Source organism: Tachyglossus aculeatus, chromosome 13 (genome assembly GCF_015852505.1).
Source record: "Tachyglossus aculeatus isolate mTacAcu1 chromosome 13, mTacAcu1.pri, whole genome shotgun sequence".
NCBI lineage: Eukaryota > Metazoa > Chordata > Mammalia > Monotremata > Tachyglossidae > Tachyglossus > Tachyglossus aculeatus.
The window spans coordinates 2,037,501-2,050,581 of record NC_052078.1 but is presented as its reverse complement, the minus strand read 5'-3'; the positions used below and the strand labels follow the sequence as shown (position 1 = coordinate 2,050,581).

Genomic DNA, 13,081 nt, shown 5'->3' with positions numbered 1-13,081 from the left:
TCCTGAAGCCCCGCCCCCGTTCCCCTCCGTTATTTCCCGCCCCCCATTGGCCCGGCTCGTGAAGTCCCGCCCACTATTCCTCGCCCCCATTGGCCCGCCTCCTGAATCCCCGCCCACTATTCCCGCCCCCCATTGGCCCGCCTCCTGAAGCCCCGCCCCCCGCAGGCCCCCGTCCACTAGTCCCCGCCCCCATTCGCCCGACTCCTGAAGCCCCGCCCCCGCATGCCCCGCCCCCATTGGTCCTCTTCCTGATGCCCCGCCCACTAGTTACCGCCCCCATTGATCCGACTCCTGAAGCCCCGCCCTCTCTGGCCCCGCCCACTATTCCCTGCTCCCGTTTGGCCTGCCTCCTGAATCCCCGCCCCCGCCGGCCCCGCCCACTAGTCCCCGCCCCCCCATTGGCCCGCCTCCTGATGTCCCGCCCCCGCAGGCTACACCCCGTTGGTCCTCCTCCTGAAGCCCCGCCCCCGCAGATCCCCGCCCACCATTCGGCGGTCTCCCATTGGTCCGCCTCCTGAAGCCCTCCACTAGTTCCCGCCCCCATTGGTCCGCCTCCTGAAGCCCCGCTCCCGCAGATCCCCGCCCACCTTTCCCCGTCCCCATTGGTCCGCCTCCTGAAGCCCCGCCCACTAGTCCCCGCCCCTACTGGCCCACCTCCTGAAGCCCCGCCCCCTCAGGCCCCGCCCCCTAATCCCCACCCCATTGCCCCCTCTCCTGAAGCCCCGCCCCCGCAAACCCCACCCACCATTCAGCGTCCCCCATTGGCCCTCCTCCTGAAGCCCCGCCCCCGCAGATCCCCGCCCACCATTCCACGTCTCCTATTGGTCCGCCTCCTGAAGCCCCTCCCACTAGTCCCCGCCCCCATTGGGCCACCTCCTGAAGCCCCGCCCCCTAAGATCCCTGCCCACCTTTCCCCGTCCCCATTGGTCTGCCTCCCGAAGCCCCGCCCACTCGTCCCCGCCCCCCCCCCCCTATTTCCTGCCGAAGTTTGGCCGGCGCTGGTCAGAGCCGGATCCGGGACGCCCCGACGCCCCGCTCGGAGCCCCCTGGCGGCGGGGACAGGTAACTGCAAGCCCCCCAGCCCACCCTTCCATCTCCCCCGGAGCTTAGTCCAGTGCTCTGCACACAGTAGGCGCTCAACAAATACGATTGAATGAATGAATGAATGAATGATTGAATGCTTGGCACCTAGTAAGCAATTAACGAAGACCAGCATTATTATTATTAACACTGCTTGACGCATAGTAATAATAATGACGTTGGCATTCTAGACAATGAGCCCGTTGTTGAGTAGGTTGCCAACTTGTACTTCCCAAGCGCTTAGTCCAGTGCTCTGCACACAGTAAGCGCTCAATAAATACGATTGAATGAATGAATGGCATTTATTAAGCGCTCACTAGGTGCCAAGCACCGTTCTAAGCGCTGGGGAGGTTACAAGGTGATGAGGTTGTCCCACGGTGGGGGCTCCCAGTCTTCATCCCCATTTGACAGATGAGGGAACTGAGGCCCAGAGAATAATAATAATAATAATAATAATAATAATAATAATAATAGCATTTGTTAAGCGCTTACTATGTGCCAAGCACTGTTCTAAGCGCTGAGGTAGATATAAGGTAGTCAGGTTGTCCCCCGTGGGGCTCACAGTCTTCATTCCCATTTGACAGATGAGGGAACTGAGGCCCAGATGATAATAATAATGACATTTGTTAAGCGCTTACTATGTGCCAAGCACTGTTCTAAGCACTGAGGTAGATACAAGGTAATCAGGTTGTCCCCCGTGGGGCTCACATTCTTCGTCGCCATTTGACAGATGAGGGAACTGAGGCCCACAGAATAATAATAATAATCATGATGGCATTTGTTAAGCGCTTATTATGTGCCAATTACTGTTCTAAGCGCTGGGGGAGATACAAGGTGATCAGGTTGTCCCCATTTTCCAGATGAGGGAACTGAGGCCCAGAGAATAATAATAATAATCATGATGGCATTTGTTAAGCGCTTGCTAGGTGCCAAGCACTGTTCTAAGCGCCGAGGTAGATACAAGGTAATCAGGTTGTCCGCCGTGGGGCTCACAGTCTTCATCCCCATTTGACAGATGAGGGAACTGAGGCCCAGAGAATAATAATAATAATAATAATAATAATGGCATTTGTTAAGCGCTTGCTAGGTGCCAAGCACTGTTCTAAGCGCTGAGGTAGATACAAGGTAATCAGGTTGTCCGCCGTGGGGCTCACAGTCTTCATCCCCATTTGACAGATGAGGGAACTGAGGCCCAGAGAATAATAATAATAATAACAATAATAATGGCATTTGTTAAGCGCTTACTATGTGCCAAGCACTTTTCTAAGCGCTGGGGTAGATACAAGGTAATCACGTTGTCCCCCGTGGGGCTCACAGTATTCATCCCCATTTGACAGATGAGGGAACTGAGGCCCACAGAGTAATAATAATAATAATAATGGCATTTGTTAAGCGCTTACTATGTGCCAAGCACTGTTCTAAGCACTGAGGTAGATACAAGGTAATCAGGTTGTCCCCAGTGGGGCTCACAGTCTTCATCCCCATATGACAGATGGGGGAACTGAGGCCCACAGAATAATAATAATAATCATGATAGCATTTGTTAAGCGCTTATTATGTGCCAAGCACTGTTCTAAGCACTGGGGGAGATACAAGGTGATCAGGTTGTCCCCATTTTCCAGATGAGGGAACTGAGGCCCGGAGAAGTGAAGTGACTCACCTAAAGTCACCCAGCTGACAAGCGGTGGAGCCGGGATTAGAACCCACGATCTCTGACTCCCAAGCTCGGGCTGCTTCTCTAATAATAATTTGATAAGCGCTTACTATGTGCCAAGCACTGTTCTAAGCGCTGGGGAGGTTACAAGGTGATCAAGTTGTCCCATGGGGGGCTCCCAGTCTTCATCCCTATTTTCCAGATGAGGTCACTGAGGCCCAGAGAAGTGAAGTGACTTGCCCAAAGTCACACAGCTGACAAGTGGCAGAGTCGGGATTCGAACCCACGACCTCTGACTCCCAAGCCCGGGCTCTTTCCATTGAGCCACGCTGCTTCTCTTGTCACTTAGCTGTGTGACTTTGGGCAAGTCACTTCACTTCTCTGGGCCTCAGTTTCCTCATCTGTCAAATGGGAATGAAGACTGTGAGCCCCCCGTGGGACAACCTGATCACCTTGTAACCTCCCCAGCGCTTAGAACAGTGCTTTGCACATAGTAAGCGCTTAATAAATGCCATCATTATCATTATTAACAAATACGAACATTAAATACCAACATTATTATTATTATTATTACCAGATACCAACATTATTATTATTATTAACACATACCAACATTAAATACCAACATTATTATTATTATTATTAACACATACCAACATTATTATTATTATTAACACATACCAACATTATTATTATTATTATTATTATTATTATTATTGCCCCCTGCCCCCGGCTCCAATGAGGCTAGTTTTACCCCGCCAGGGAAAATGGAAACTTGAGCGTAACACTGCCAGCTCAGGACGGGTGAGTTTGGGCAGATTTCATTCATTCAATCGTATTTATTGAGCGCTTACTGTGTGCAGAGCACTGTACTAAGCGCTTGGGAAGTACAATTCAGCAACAGATAGAGACAATCCCGGCCCACAACGGGCTCACAATGTAGAAATTCCCTTTTTACAGGGACCGTCTCTCTCTGTTGCCGATTTGCACCTCCCAAGCGCTTAGTCCAGTGCTCTGCACACAGTAAGCGCTCAGTAGATAACGATTGATTGAATGAATTTCAATTCACTTTTCTCTGAGCCCAAAGAGGCTTTGCTGGAATTGAGGTAGAGGTGGGTTAGGTTGTCCCAGGAGGCCCAGCGGAGGGGCGGAGGCCGGGGCCCTGGGGGGGGAGGGATGGAGGCCGGGGTCCTGAGGGCAGAAAGATGGAGGTCGGGGTCCTGAGGGGAGAAGGGTGGAGGCCGGGGTCTTGAAGGGAGAAGGGTGGAGGCCGGGGTCCTGAGGGGAGAAGGGTGGAGGCCGGGGTCCTCAGGGAAGAGGGGCGGAGGCCGGGGTCCTGAGGGGAGAGGGGAGGAGGCCGAGGTCTTGGGGGAGAGGGGTGGAGGCCGGGATCCTGAGGGGAGAAGGGAGGAGGCCGAGGTCCTGGGGGAGAGGGGTGGAGGCCGGGATGCTGGGGGAAAGGGGTGGAGGCCGGGGTCCTGAGGGGAGAGAGACGGAGGCCGGGATCCTGGGGGAAAAAGGTAGAGGCTGGGGTCCTGAAGGGAGGGGGTGGAGGCCGAGGTCCTGAGGCGAGAGGGATAGAGGCCGGGGTCCTGGGGCGAGAGAGATGGAGGCCGGGATACTGAGGGGAGAAGGAAGGAGGCCGAGGTCCGGGGGGAGAAGGGAGGAGGCCACGGTCCTGAGAGGAGAGAGGCGGAGGCCGGGATCCTGAGGGGAGAAAGGTGGAGACCGGGGTCCTGAGGGGAGAAGGGTGGAGGCCAAGGTCCTGGAGTGAGAGGGGTGGAGGCCGGAACCCTGGGGGAAAGGGATAGAGGCCGGGGGTTTGGGGGGAGAAGGGTGGAGGCCGGGGTCCTGGGGCAAGAGGGGTGAAGGCTGGAACCCAGAGGGAAAGAGGTGGAGGCCGAGGTCCTGAGGGGAGGGGGCAGAGGCCGCAGTGTGAGGGGAGAGGGGGAGAGGCCGGGACCCTGGGGGGAAGGGGTAGAGGCCGGGGTCCTGGGGCAAGAGGGGTGGAGGCCGGAACCCAGAGGGAAAGAGGTGGAGGCCGAGGTCCTGAGGGGAGGGGGCAGAGGTCGGCACCCTGGGGGGAGAGGGGGAGAGGCCGAGGTCCTGAGGGGAGAGGAGCAGAGGCCGGGTCCTGAGGGGAGAAGGGTGGAGACCGGGATCCTGGGGCGACAGAGATGGAGGCCGGGATCCTGAGGAGGAAAGGTAGGAGGCTGAGGTCCTGGGGCAAGGGGCCGGGGGGAGGCCGGGGTCCTGAGGGGACAGGGGTGGAGGCCACGACCCTGGGGGAAAGGGGTGGAGGCCAGGGTCCTGAGGGGAGGAGGCTGGAGACCCGGGGGAAAGGGACGGAGGCCGAGGTCTTGGAGCGAGAGCGGCGGAGGCCGGTACCCTGGGGAAAAGCGGTAGAGGCCGGGGGCCTGAAGGGAGAAAGGTGGAGGCCGGGGGCCTGAGGGGAGAAGGGTGGAGGCCGGGGCCTGAGGGGAGAAGGGTGGAGGCCGGGGTCCTGAGGGGAGAGGGATGGAGGTCAGGATCCTGAGGCAAGAGAGATGGAGGCCGGGATCCAGAGGGGAGAGGGGCGGAGGCCGGGGTTCTGGGGGAACAGGGTGGAGGCTGGGGTCCTGAAGAGAAAGAGGTGGAGGCTGGGATCCTGAGAGAAGAGGGGCAGAGACTGAGGTCCTGAGGGGAGAGGGGCGGAGGCCAGGATACTGGGGCAAGAGAGACGGAGGCCGGGATCCTGAGGGGAGAGGGGAGGAGGCCGAGGTCCTGGGGGAGAAGGGTGGAGGCCGGGGTCCTGAAGAGAGAAGGGTGGAGGCCGGGATCCTGAGGGGAGAAGCGTGGAGGCCGGGGCGGAGGCCGGGATCCTGAGGGGAAGGGGTAGAGGCTGGGGTCCTTAGGGGAAGGGGTAGAGGCCGGGGTCCTGAGGGGAGAAGGGTGGAGGCCGGGATCCTGGGGCAAGAGGGGTGGGGGTCGGAACCCTGGGGGAAAGGGGTGGAGGCTGGGACCCTGGGGGAAAGGGCTAGAGGCCAGGGTCCTGAAGGGAGAAGGGTGGAGGCCGGGGTCCTGAGAGGAGAGGGACGGAGGCCAGGATACTGAGGCAAGAGAGATGGAGGCCGGGATCCAGAGGGGAGAGGGGTGGAGGCTGGGGCACTGAAGAGAGAAGGGTGGAGGCCCAGTCCTGAGGGGAGGAGGGTGGAGGCCGGGGTCCTGAGGGGAGAGGGGTGGAGGCCGGGGTCCTGAAGAGAGAGGGGTGGAGGCAGGGGTCCTGGGGAAAAGGGACAGAGGCTGAGGTCCTGAGGGGAGAAGGTTGGAGGCCAGGATCCTGAGAGGAGAGGGGCGGAGGCCAGGATCCTGAGGCAAGAGAGATGGAGGCCGGGATCCTGAGGGGAGAGGGGTGGAGGCCGGGGTCCTGGGGGAAAGGGGTGGAGGCTGGGGTCCTGAAGAGAAAAGGGTGGAGGCCGGGGTCTTGAGGGGAAAGGGGTGAAGGCCGGAGTCCTGAAGAGAAAGGGGTGGAGGCTGGAGTCCTGGGGGAAAGGGACAGAGGCTGAGGTCCTGAGGGGAGAAGGGTGGAGGCTGGGGTCCTGAGGCGAGAGAGATGGAGGCCAGGATTCAGAGGGGAGAGGGGCAGAGGCCGGGATCCTGGGGGAAAGGGGTGGAGGCTGGGGTCCTGAAGAGAGAAGGGTGGAGGCCGGGGTCCTGAGGGGAAAGGAGTGGAGGCCGGGGTCCTGAGGGGAGAGGGGCAGAGGCCGGGGTCCTGAGGGGAGAGGGATGGAGGCCGGGATCCTGAGGCAAGAGAGATGGAGGCCGGGATCCTGAAGGGAGAGGGGTGGAGGCTGGGGTCCTGGGGGAAAGGGGTGGAGGCTGGGGTCCTGAAGAGAGAAGGATGGAGGCCGGGGTCCTGAGGGGAAAGGGGCAGAGGGAAAAAGATTGGACAAGAAGTTTCCTGGCAGGACTCCCTGTTCCCGGCCAGAGGCTCCCGCAGGAAAGGGAAGGACCGCCTTCAGCTTCCTCCCCTGGGGCCGGGGCCTCCACAGAAGCACGGCCGGCCTCCTCCGCCTGCCCACGGGCAGGGGAATGGACAAGTTGACCTCTGGATGAGCACCTCCCGGGGATCTACGGTGGGTACCTGGAAGCGGTGGGGAAAGAGCCGGGGGGGCTGGGAACCAGGACAACTGGGAACGTAGTACAGTACTTAGAGCGCTTAGTACAGTGCTCTGCACACAGTAAGCGCTCAATAAATACGATTGATGATGGTGATGGTTCTCACCCCGGCTCTGCCCGGCCCAGGCCCAAATATCCACTCAGTCGATTATCTGCGCCGGCGGGGGCGGTGATAATAATAAGGACGGCATTTATTAAGCGCTTTACTATGTGCAAACCACTGTTCTAAGCGCTGGGGAGGTTACAAGACGATCAGGTTGTCTCACAGTCTTCCTCTCCATGTTCCAGATGAGGAAACTGAGGCACAGAGAAGTTGTGACTTGCCCAGAGTCGCACAGCTGAGTACAGTTCTCTGCACACCGTAAGCGCTCAATAAATACGATTGAATGAATGAATTGGCGGAGCCGGGATTTCAGTCAATCAATCAATCAATCAATCGTATTTATTGAGCGCTTACTATGTGCAGAGCACTGTACTAAGCGCTTGGGAAGTACAAATTGGCAACACATAGAGACAGTCCCTACCCAATAGTGGGCTCACAGTCTAAAAGGGGGAGACAGAGAACAGAACCAAACATACCAACAAAATTAAATAAATAGGATAGAAATGTACAAGTAAAATAAATAAATAAATAAATAAATAGAGTAATAAATATGTACAACCATATATACATATATACAGGTGCTGTGGGGAAGGGAAGGAGGTAAGATGGATTTGAACCCATGACCCCTGACTCCAAAGCCCGGGCTCTTTTCACCGAGCCACACTGCTTCTCTATAATTAATAATAATATTATTAAGCGCTTACTATGTCCCAAGCACTGTTCTAAGCGCTGGCAGAGCTACAAGGTGATGAGGTTGCCCCCCGTGGGGCTCACAGTCTTCATCTCCGTGTTCCAGATGAGGAAACTGAGGCACAGAGAAGTTGTGACTTGCCCAAAGTCACACAGCTGAGTACAGTTCTCTGCACACGGTAAGCGCTCAATAAATACGATTGAATGAATGAATTGGCGGAGCCGGGATTTGAACCCATGACCCAGACTCCAAAGCCCGGACTCTTTTCACCAAGCCACACTGCTTCTCTATAATTAATAATAATATTATTAAGCGCTTGCTATGTCCCAAGCACTGTTCTAAGCGCTGGCAGAGATACAAGGTGATGAGGTTGTCCCCCTTGGGGCTCACAGTCTTCATCCCCATTTGACAGAGGAGGAAACTGAGGCCCAGAGAAGTGAAATGACTCGCCCGAGGTCACACAGCGGACGAGTGGCAGAGCCGGGATTAGAACTCACGACATCCGACTCCCAAGCCCGGGGTATTTCCATGACTTGTCCTTCCCAAGCGCTTAGTGCAGTGCTCTGCACGCTGTAAGCGCTCAATAAATACGATTGAATGAATGGATCAAGCCACGCTGTGGTGATCCACTGTGTGGTTTATCCGCGGAATGGTGGATTATCCGCGGAATGGTGGATTATCCGTGGGCTCATCCGCGGCTCATCTAGACTGTGAGCCCACTGTTGGGTAGCGACTGTCTCGATACGTTGCCAACTTGTACTTCCCAAGCGCTTAGTACAGTGCTCTGCACACAGTAAGCGCTCAATAAATACGATTGATTGATTGATTGATCCGCAGCATGGCCTAGTGGAAAGAGCCCAGGCTGTGTGACCTTGGGCGAGTCCGCTAAGGTCTCCGTGCCTCAGTTTCCTCATCTGCAAAAGGGGGGATTCCGTACCTGTTCTCCCTCCTACTTTTCTGGGAACCCCGTATGGGACCTGAGGGTCTCGTACCCAGCGCTTAGGACCGAGCTTAGCACATAGTAAGCGCCTAAAAAATGCCATAATCATTACGATTCCCCGCAGCTGCGGTCCGGGATATCGATCAATCGTATTTATTGAGTGCCTACTGTGCGCAGAGCGCTTGGGAGGTGTGGATTATCTGTCGATAGAAGCAGGGTGGCCCGATGGAAAGGGCCCGGGCCTGGGTTCTAATTCCGGCTCTGCCGCTCGTCTATCATCGTCAACATCAATCGTATTTATTGAGCGCTTCCTGGGTGCAGAGCACTGTACTAAGCGCTTGGGAAGTACAAATTGGCTATGACACCCGTCTAACATGTTTTTGGTTTTGTTGTCCGTCTCCCCCTTCTAGACCGTGAGCCCGTTGTCGCGTAGGGACCGTCCCTATCTGTTGCCGACTTGTACTTCCCAAGCGCTTAGTACAGTGCTCTTCACACAGTAAGCGCTCAATAAATACGACTGAATGAATGAAAGAATATTGTGATCTCCCAAGCGCTTAGTACAGTGCTCTGCACACGGTAAGCGCTCAATAAATACGAGTGAATGAAGGAATGAATGAACTGTGGGACCTTGGGTAAGTCACTTCACTTCTCTGTGCCTCAGTTCCTGCACGTGAGGCTGCAGCTCTCCTGGTTGCTTGGCTACTGTTTGAACGCACCCTGGCTTTTCCACTCACCAGCCTCCCTGGAGGATTTCACCGCCCCACTACATTCCTTTTTATGGCGTCGGTTAAGCGCTTACTATGCGCCTGACACTGTGCTAAGCGCTGGGGACGATACAAGGTCATCAGGTGGTCCCCATTTCCTGTCCATCTTTAATCCCCCTTTTGCAGATGAGGTAACTGAGGCACAGAGAAGTGGAGAGACTTGCCCAAAGTCGAACAGCAGACGTGCGCTCAGTACAGCACGGGAAGCAGCGTGGCTTAGCGGAAAGAGCGCGGGCTTGGGAGTCAGAGGTCGTGGGTTCTAATCCCGGCTCTGCCACTTGTCCGCTGTGTGACTTTGGGCGAGTCGCTTCACTTCTCTTCATTCATTCATTCAATCGTATTTATTGAGCGCTCACTGTGTGCAGAGCACCGTACTAAGCGCTTGGGAAGTCCAATCAATCAATCAATCGTATTTATTGAGCGCTTACTGTGTGCAGAGCACCGTACTAAGCGCTTGGGAAGTCCAGTCAATCAATCAATCGTATTTATTGAGCGCTTACTGTGTGCAGAGCACTGTACTGAGCGCTTGGGAAGTCTCAGTGTCCTCATCTGTCAAATGGGGACTGTGAGCCCCACGCGGGACAACCTGATGACCTTGTATCTGCCCCAGCGCTTAGAACAGTGCGTGGCACCTAGTAAGCGCTTAACAAATACCATCATTATTATTATTACAGTGCCTGGCACATAGTAAGCGCTTAAAAAATACCGTTATTATTATTATGGTGGGATTCGAACCCAGGTGTTTGGACTCCCAGGCTGTAGCTGGAAGGCCACGCCAGTACCCCCCCGCCTTGCCATCCAGTCGTGGACCAGTGCTTCATCATCAATCGTATTTATTGAGCGCTTACTATGTGCAGAGCACTGTACTAAGCGCTTGGGAAGTACAAAAGTACAAAGTACTTTTACAAAGTACTATGTGCTTGGCACATAGTAAGCGCTTAACAAATGCCATCCTTACTGTTCAGCGTGGCTCAGTGGAAAGAGCCCGGGCTTTGGAGTCAGAAGTCGTGGGTTCAAATCCCGGCTCCGCCAATTGTCAGCTGGGCGACTTTGGGCAAGTCACTTCACTTCTCTGGGCCTCAGTTCCCTCATCTGGAAAATGGGGATTCAGACTGTCAGCCCCCCCGTGGGACAACCTGATCACCTCGTAACCTCCCCGGTGCTTAGAACAGTGCTTTGCACATAGTAAGTGCCTAATAAATGCCATTATCATTATTATTATTATTACTTCACTTCTCTGGGCCTCAGTTCCCTCATCTGGAAAATGGGGATTCAGACTGTGAGCCCCCCCGTGGGACAACCTGATCACCTCGTAACCTCCCCGGTGCTTAGAACAGCGCTTTGCACATAGTAAGCGCCTAATAAATGCCATTATTGTTATTATTATTACTTCACTTCTCTGGGCCTCAGTTCCCTCATCTGTAAAATGGGGATTCAGACTGTGAGCCCCGCCGTGGGACAACCTGATTACCTCGTAACCTCCCTGGCGCTTAGAATAGCACTTTGCACATAGTAAGCGCCTAATAAATGCCATTATTATTATTATTATCACTTCACTTCTCTGGGCCTCAGTTCCCTCATCTGGAAAATGGGGATTCAGACTGTGAGGCCCCGCCGTGGGACAGCCTGATCACCTCGTAACCTCCCCGGCGCTTAGAACAGTGCTTTGCACATAGTAAGCGCCTAATAAATGCCATTATTATGATGATGATGATGATTTGTCCTAATAAATGCCTTTATTATTATGATTTGCCCCAGACTCAGATCCCCCAAGCCCCAAAGGGAGCAGGGGGGAATCCCGCCGCCACCTTTATGGCCACCGCCTGATTCAGCGCTTAGTGCAGTGCTCTGCCCACAGTAAGCGCTCAATAAATACGACTGAATGAATGAATTCAGTGCCTAGAACAGTGCTTGGCACCTAATAAGCGCTTAATAATAATAATAATAATAATGATGATGATGGCATTTGTTAAGCGCTTACTATGTGCAAAGCACTGTTCTAAGCGCTGGGGGGGATACAGCGTGATCAGGTTGTCCCACGTGGGGCTCACAGTCAATCCCCAATTTACAGATGAGGTAACCGAGGCTCAGAGAAGTTAAGTGACTTGCCCAAGGTCACACAGCAGACACGTGGCGGAGCTGGGATTCGAACCCAAGACCTCTGACTCCAAAGCCCGGGCTCTTTCCACTGAGAACTTCGAGGGCCGGACAGAACTGGCGTCGCCTGGCCTTACTTCCCCCCGTCCCCTCCCCCTCCGGCCCCCTTCCCCTTTCCCTCTCTCCCTCCTCCACCATCCTCAGGAGGAAGCTGGAGAGAGCTGCAGTGGGAGGGAGTGTGGTTAGACCCAGGGAAGCACTTCCTGAGGGTCAGCGGAGGTCAGGGGCGTCCCCGGGAGAGGGGTCAGGGCTGAACAGGCCAGCAGTTGGGGGGCTACGGCAGCTGACCAGGGGACCCCCAGGTCTCCCCAGGGTGTTTGTGGGGGGCCGGGGGGTCCTATTGGAAACCCACACTGGGCGGCAACATTGCACAGATAATAATAATAATAATAATAATAATAATGATGGCATTTGTTAAGCGCTTACTATGTGCACACTACTGTTCTAAGCGCTGGGGTGATTCAAGGTAATCAGGTTGTCCCACGTGGGGCTCACAGTCTTCATCCCCATTTGACAGATGAGGTCACTGAGGCTCAGAGAAGTTAAGTGACTTGCCCATTGTCACACAGCAGGCATGTGGCGAAGCTGGGATTCGAACCCACGACCTCTGACTCTTTTAGACTGTGAGCCCACTGTTGGGGAGGGACTGTCTCTATATGTTGCCGTCTTGTACTTCCCAAGGGCTTAGTACGGTGCTCTGCACACAGTAAGCGCTCAATAAATCCGATTGATTGATTGATTGATTGATTGACTCCAAAGCCCGGGCTCTTTCCATTGAGCCACGCTGTGAGCAGAAGACCTGGGTTCTAATTCTGCCCTGTCGCTTAATAATGTTGGTATTTGTTAAGCACTTCCTAGGTGCCAAGCCCTGTTCTAAGCACTGGGTTGGATACAAGGTGATCAGGTTGTCCCCCGTAGGGCTCACAGTCTTCATCCCCATTTGACAGATGAGGGAACTGAGGCACAGAGAATAATAACAATAATAATAATGGCATTTGTTAAGCGCTTAGTATGTGCCAAGCATCGTTCTAAGCGCTGGGGGAGATACAAGGTGATCAGGTTGTCCCCCGTGGGGCTCACAGTCTTTATCCCCATTTGACAGATGAGGGAACTGAGGCACAGAGAATATTAACAATAATAATAATGACATTTGTTAAGCGCTTACTATGTGCAAATCACTGTTCTAAGCGCTGGGGGAGGTTACAAGGTAATCAGGCTGTCCCACTTGGGGCTCACGGTCTTCATCCCCATTTGACAGGTGAGGGAACTGAGGCCCAGAGAAGTGAAGTGACTGGCCCAAGGTCACCCAGCTGCTAAGTGGCGGAGCTGGGATTAGAACCCAGGACCTTTTGACAACTAGGTCCCAGGTTTGGCCCGCGGTAAGCGCTCAGTAAATACGAATTGAATGAATGAAGGAAGGAAGGAACGAATGAATGAATGAAAGGTGTCAGAGTGTGTGTACGTGACAGTAGAGGCACGTTGACAGAAGCCCGGCCTGTTACGTCACGAGGGGGCGGGGCCTGTGGCGGTCACG

The 13,081-nt window shown here is 54.9% G+C and overlaps 1 long non-coding RNA gene across 1 annotated transcript in view; it reads left to right on the top strand.

Moving 5' to 3' along the window:
• The first annotated feature begins 1,006 nt into the window (after window positions 1-1,006).
• LOC119936260 overlaps window positions 1,007-13,081 on the top strand; it is a 14,985-nt gene continuing 2,910 nt past the window's right edge. The window contains exons 1-2 of the long non-coding RNA XR_005453688.1: window positions 1,007-1,062; window positions 6,682-6,849. This is a non-coding gene — a long non-coding RNA (uncharacterized LOC119936260). The remainder of the gene's footprint in view (window positions 1,063-6,681; window positions 6,850-13,081) is intronic.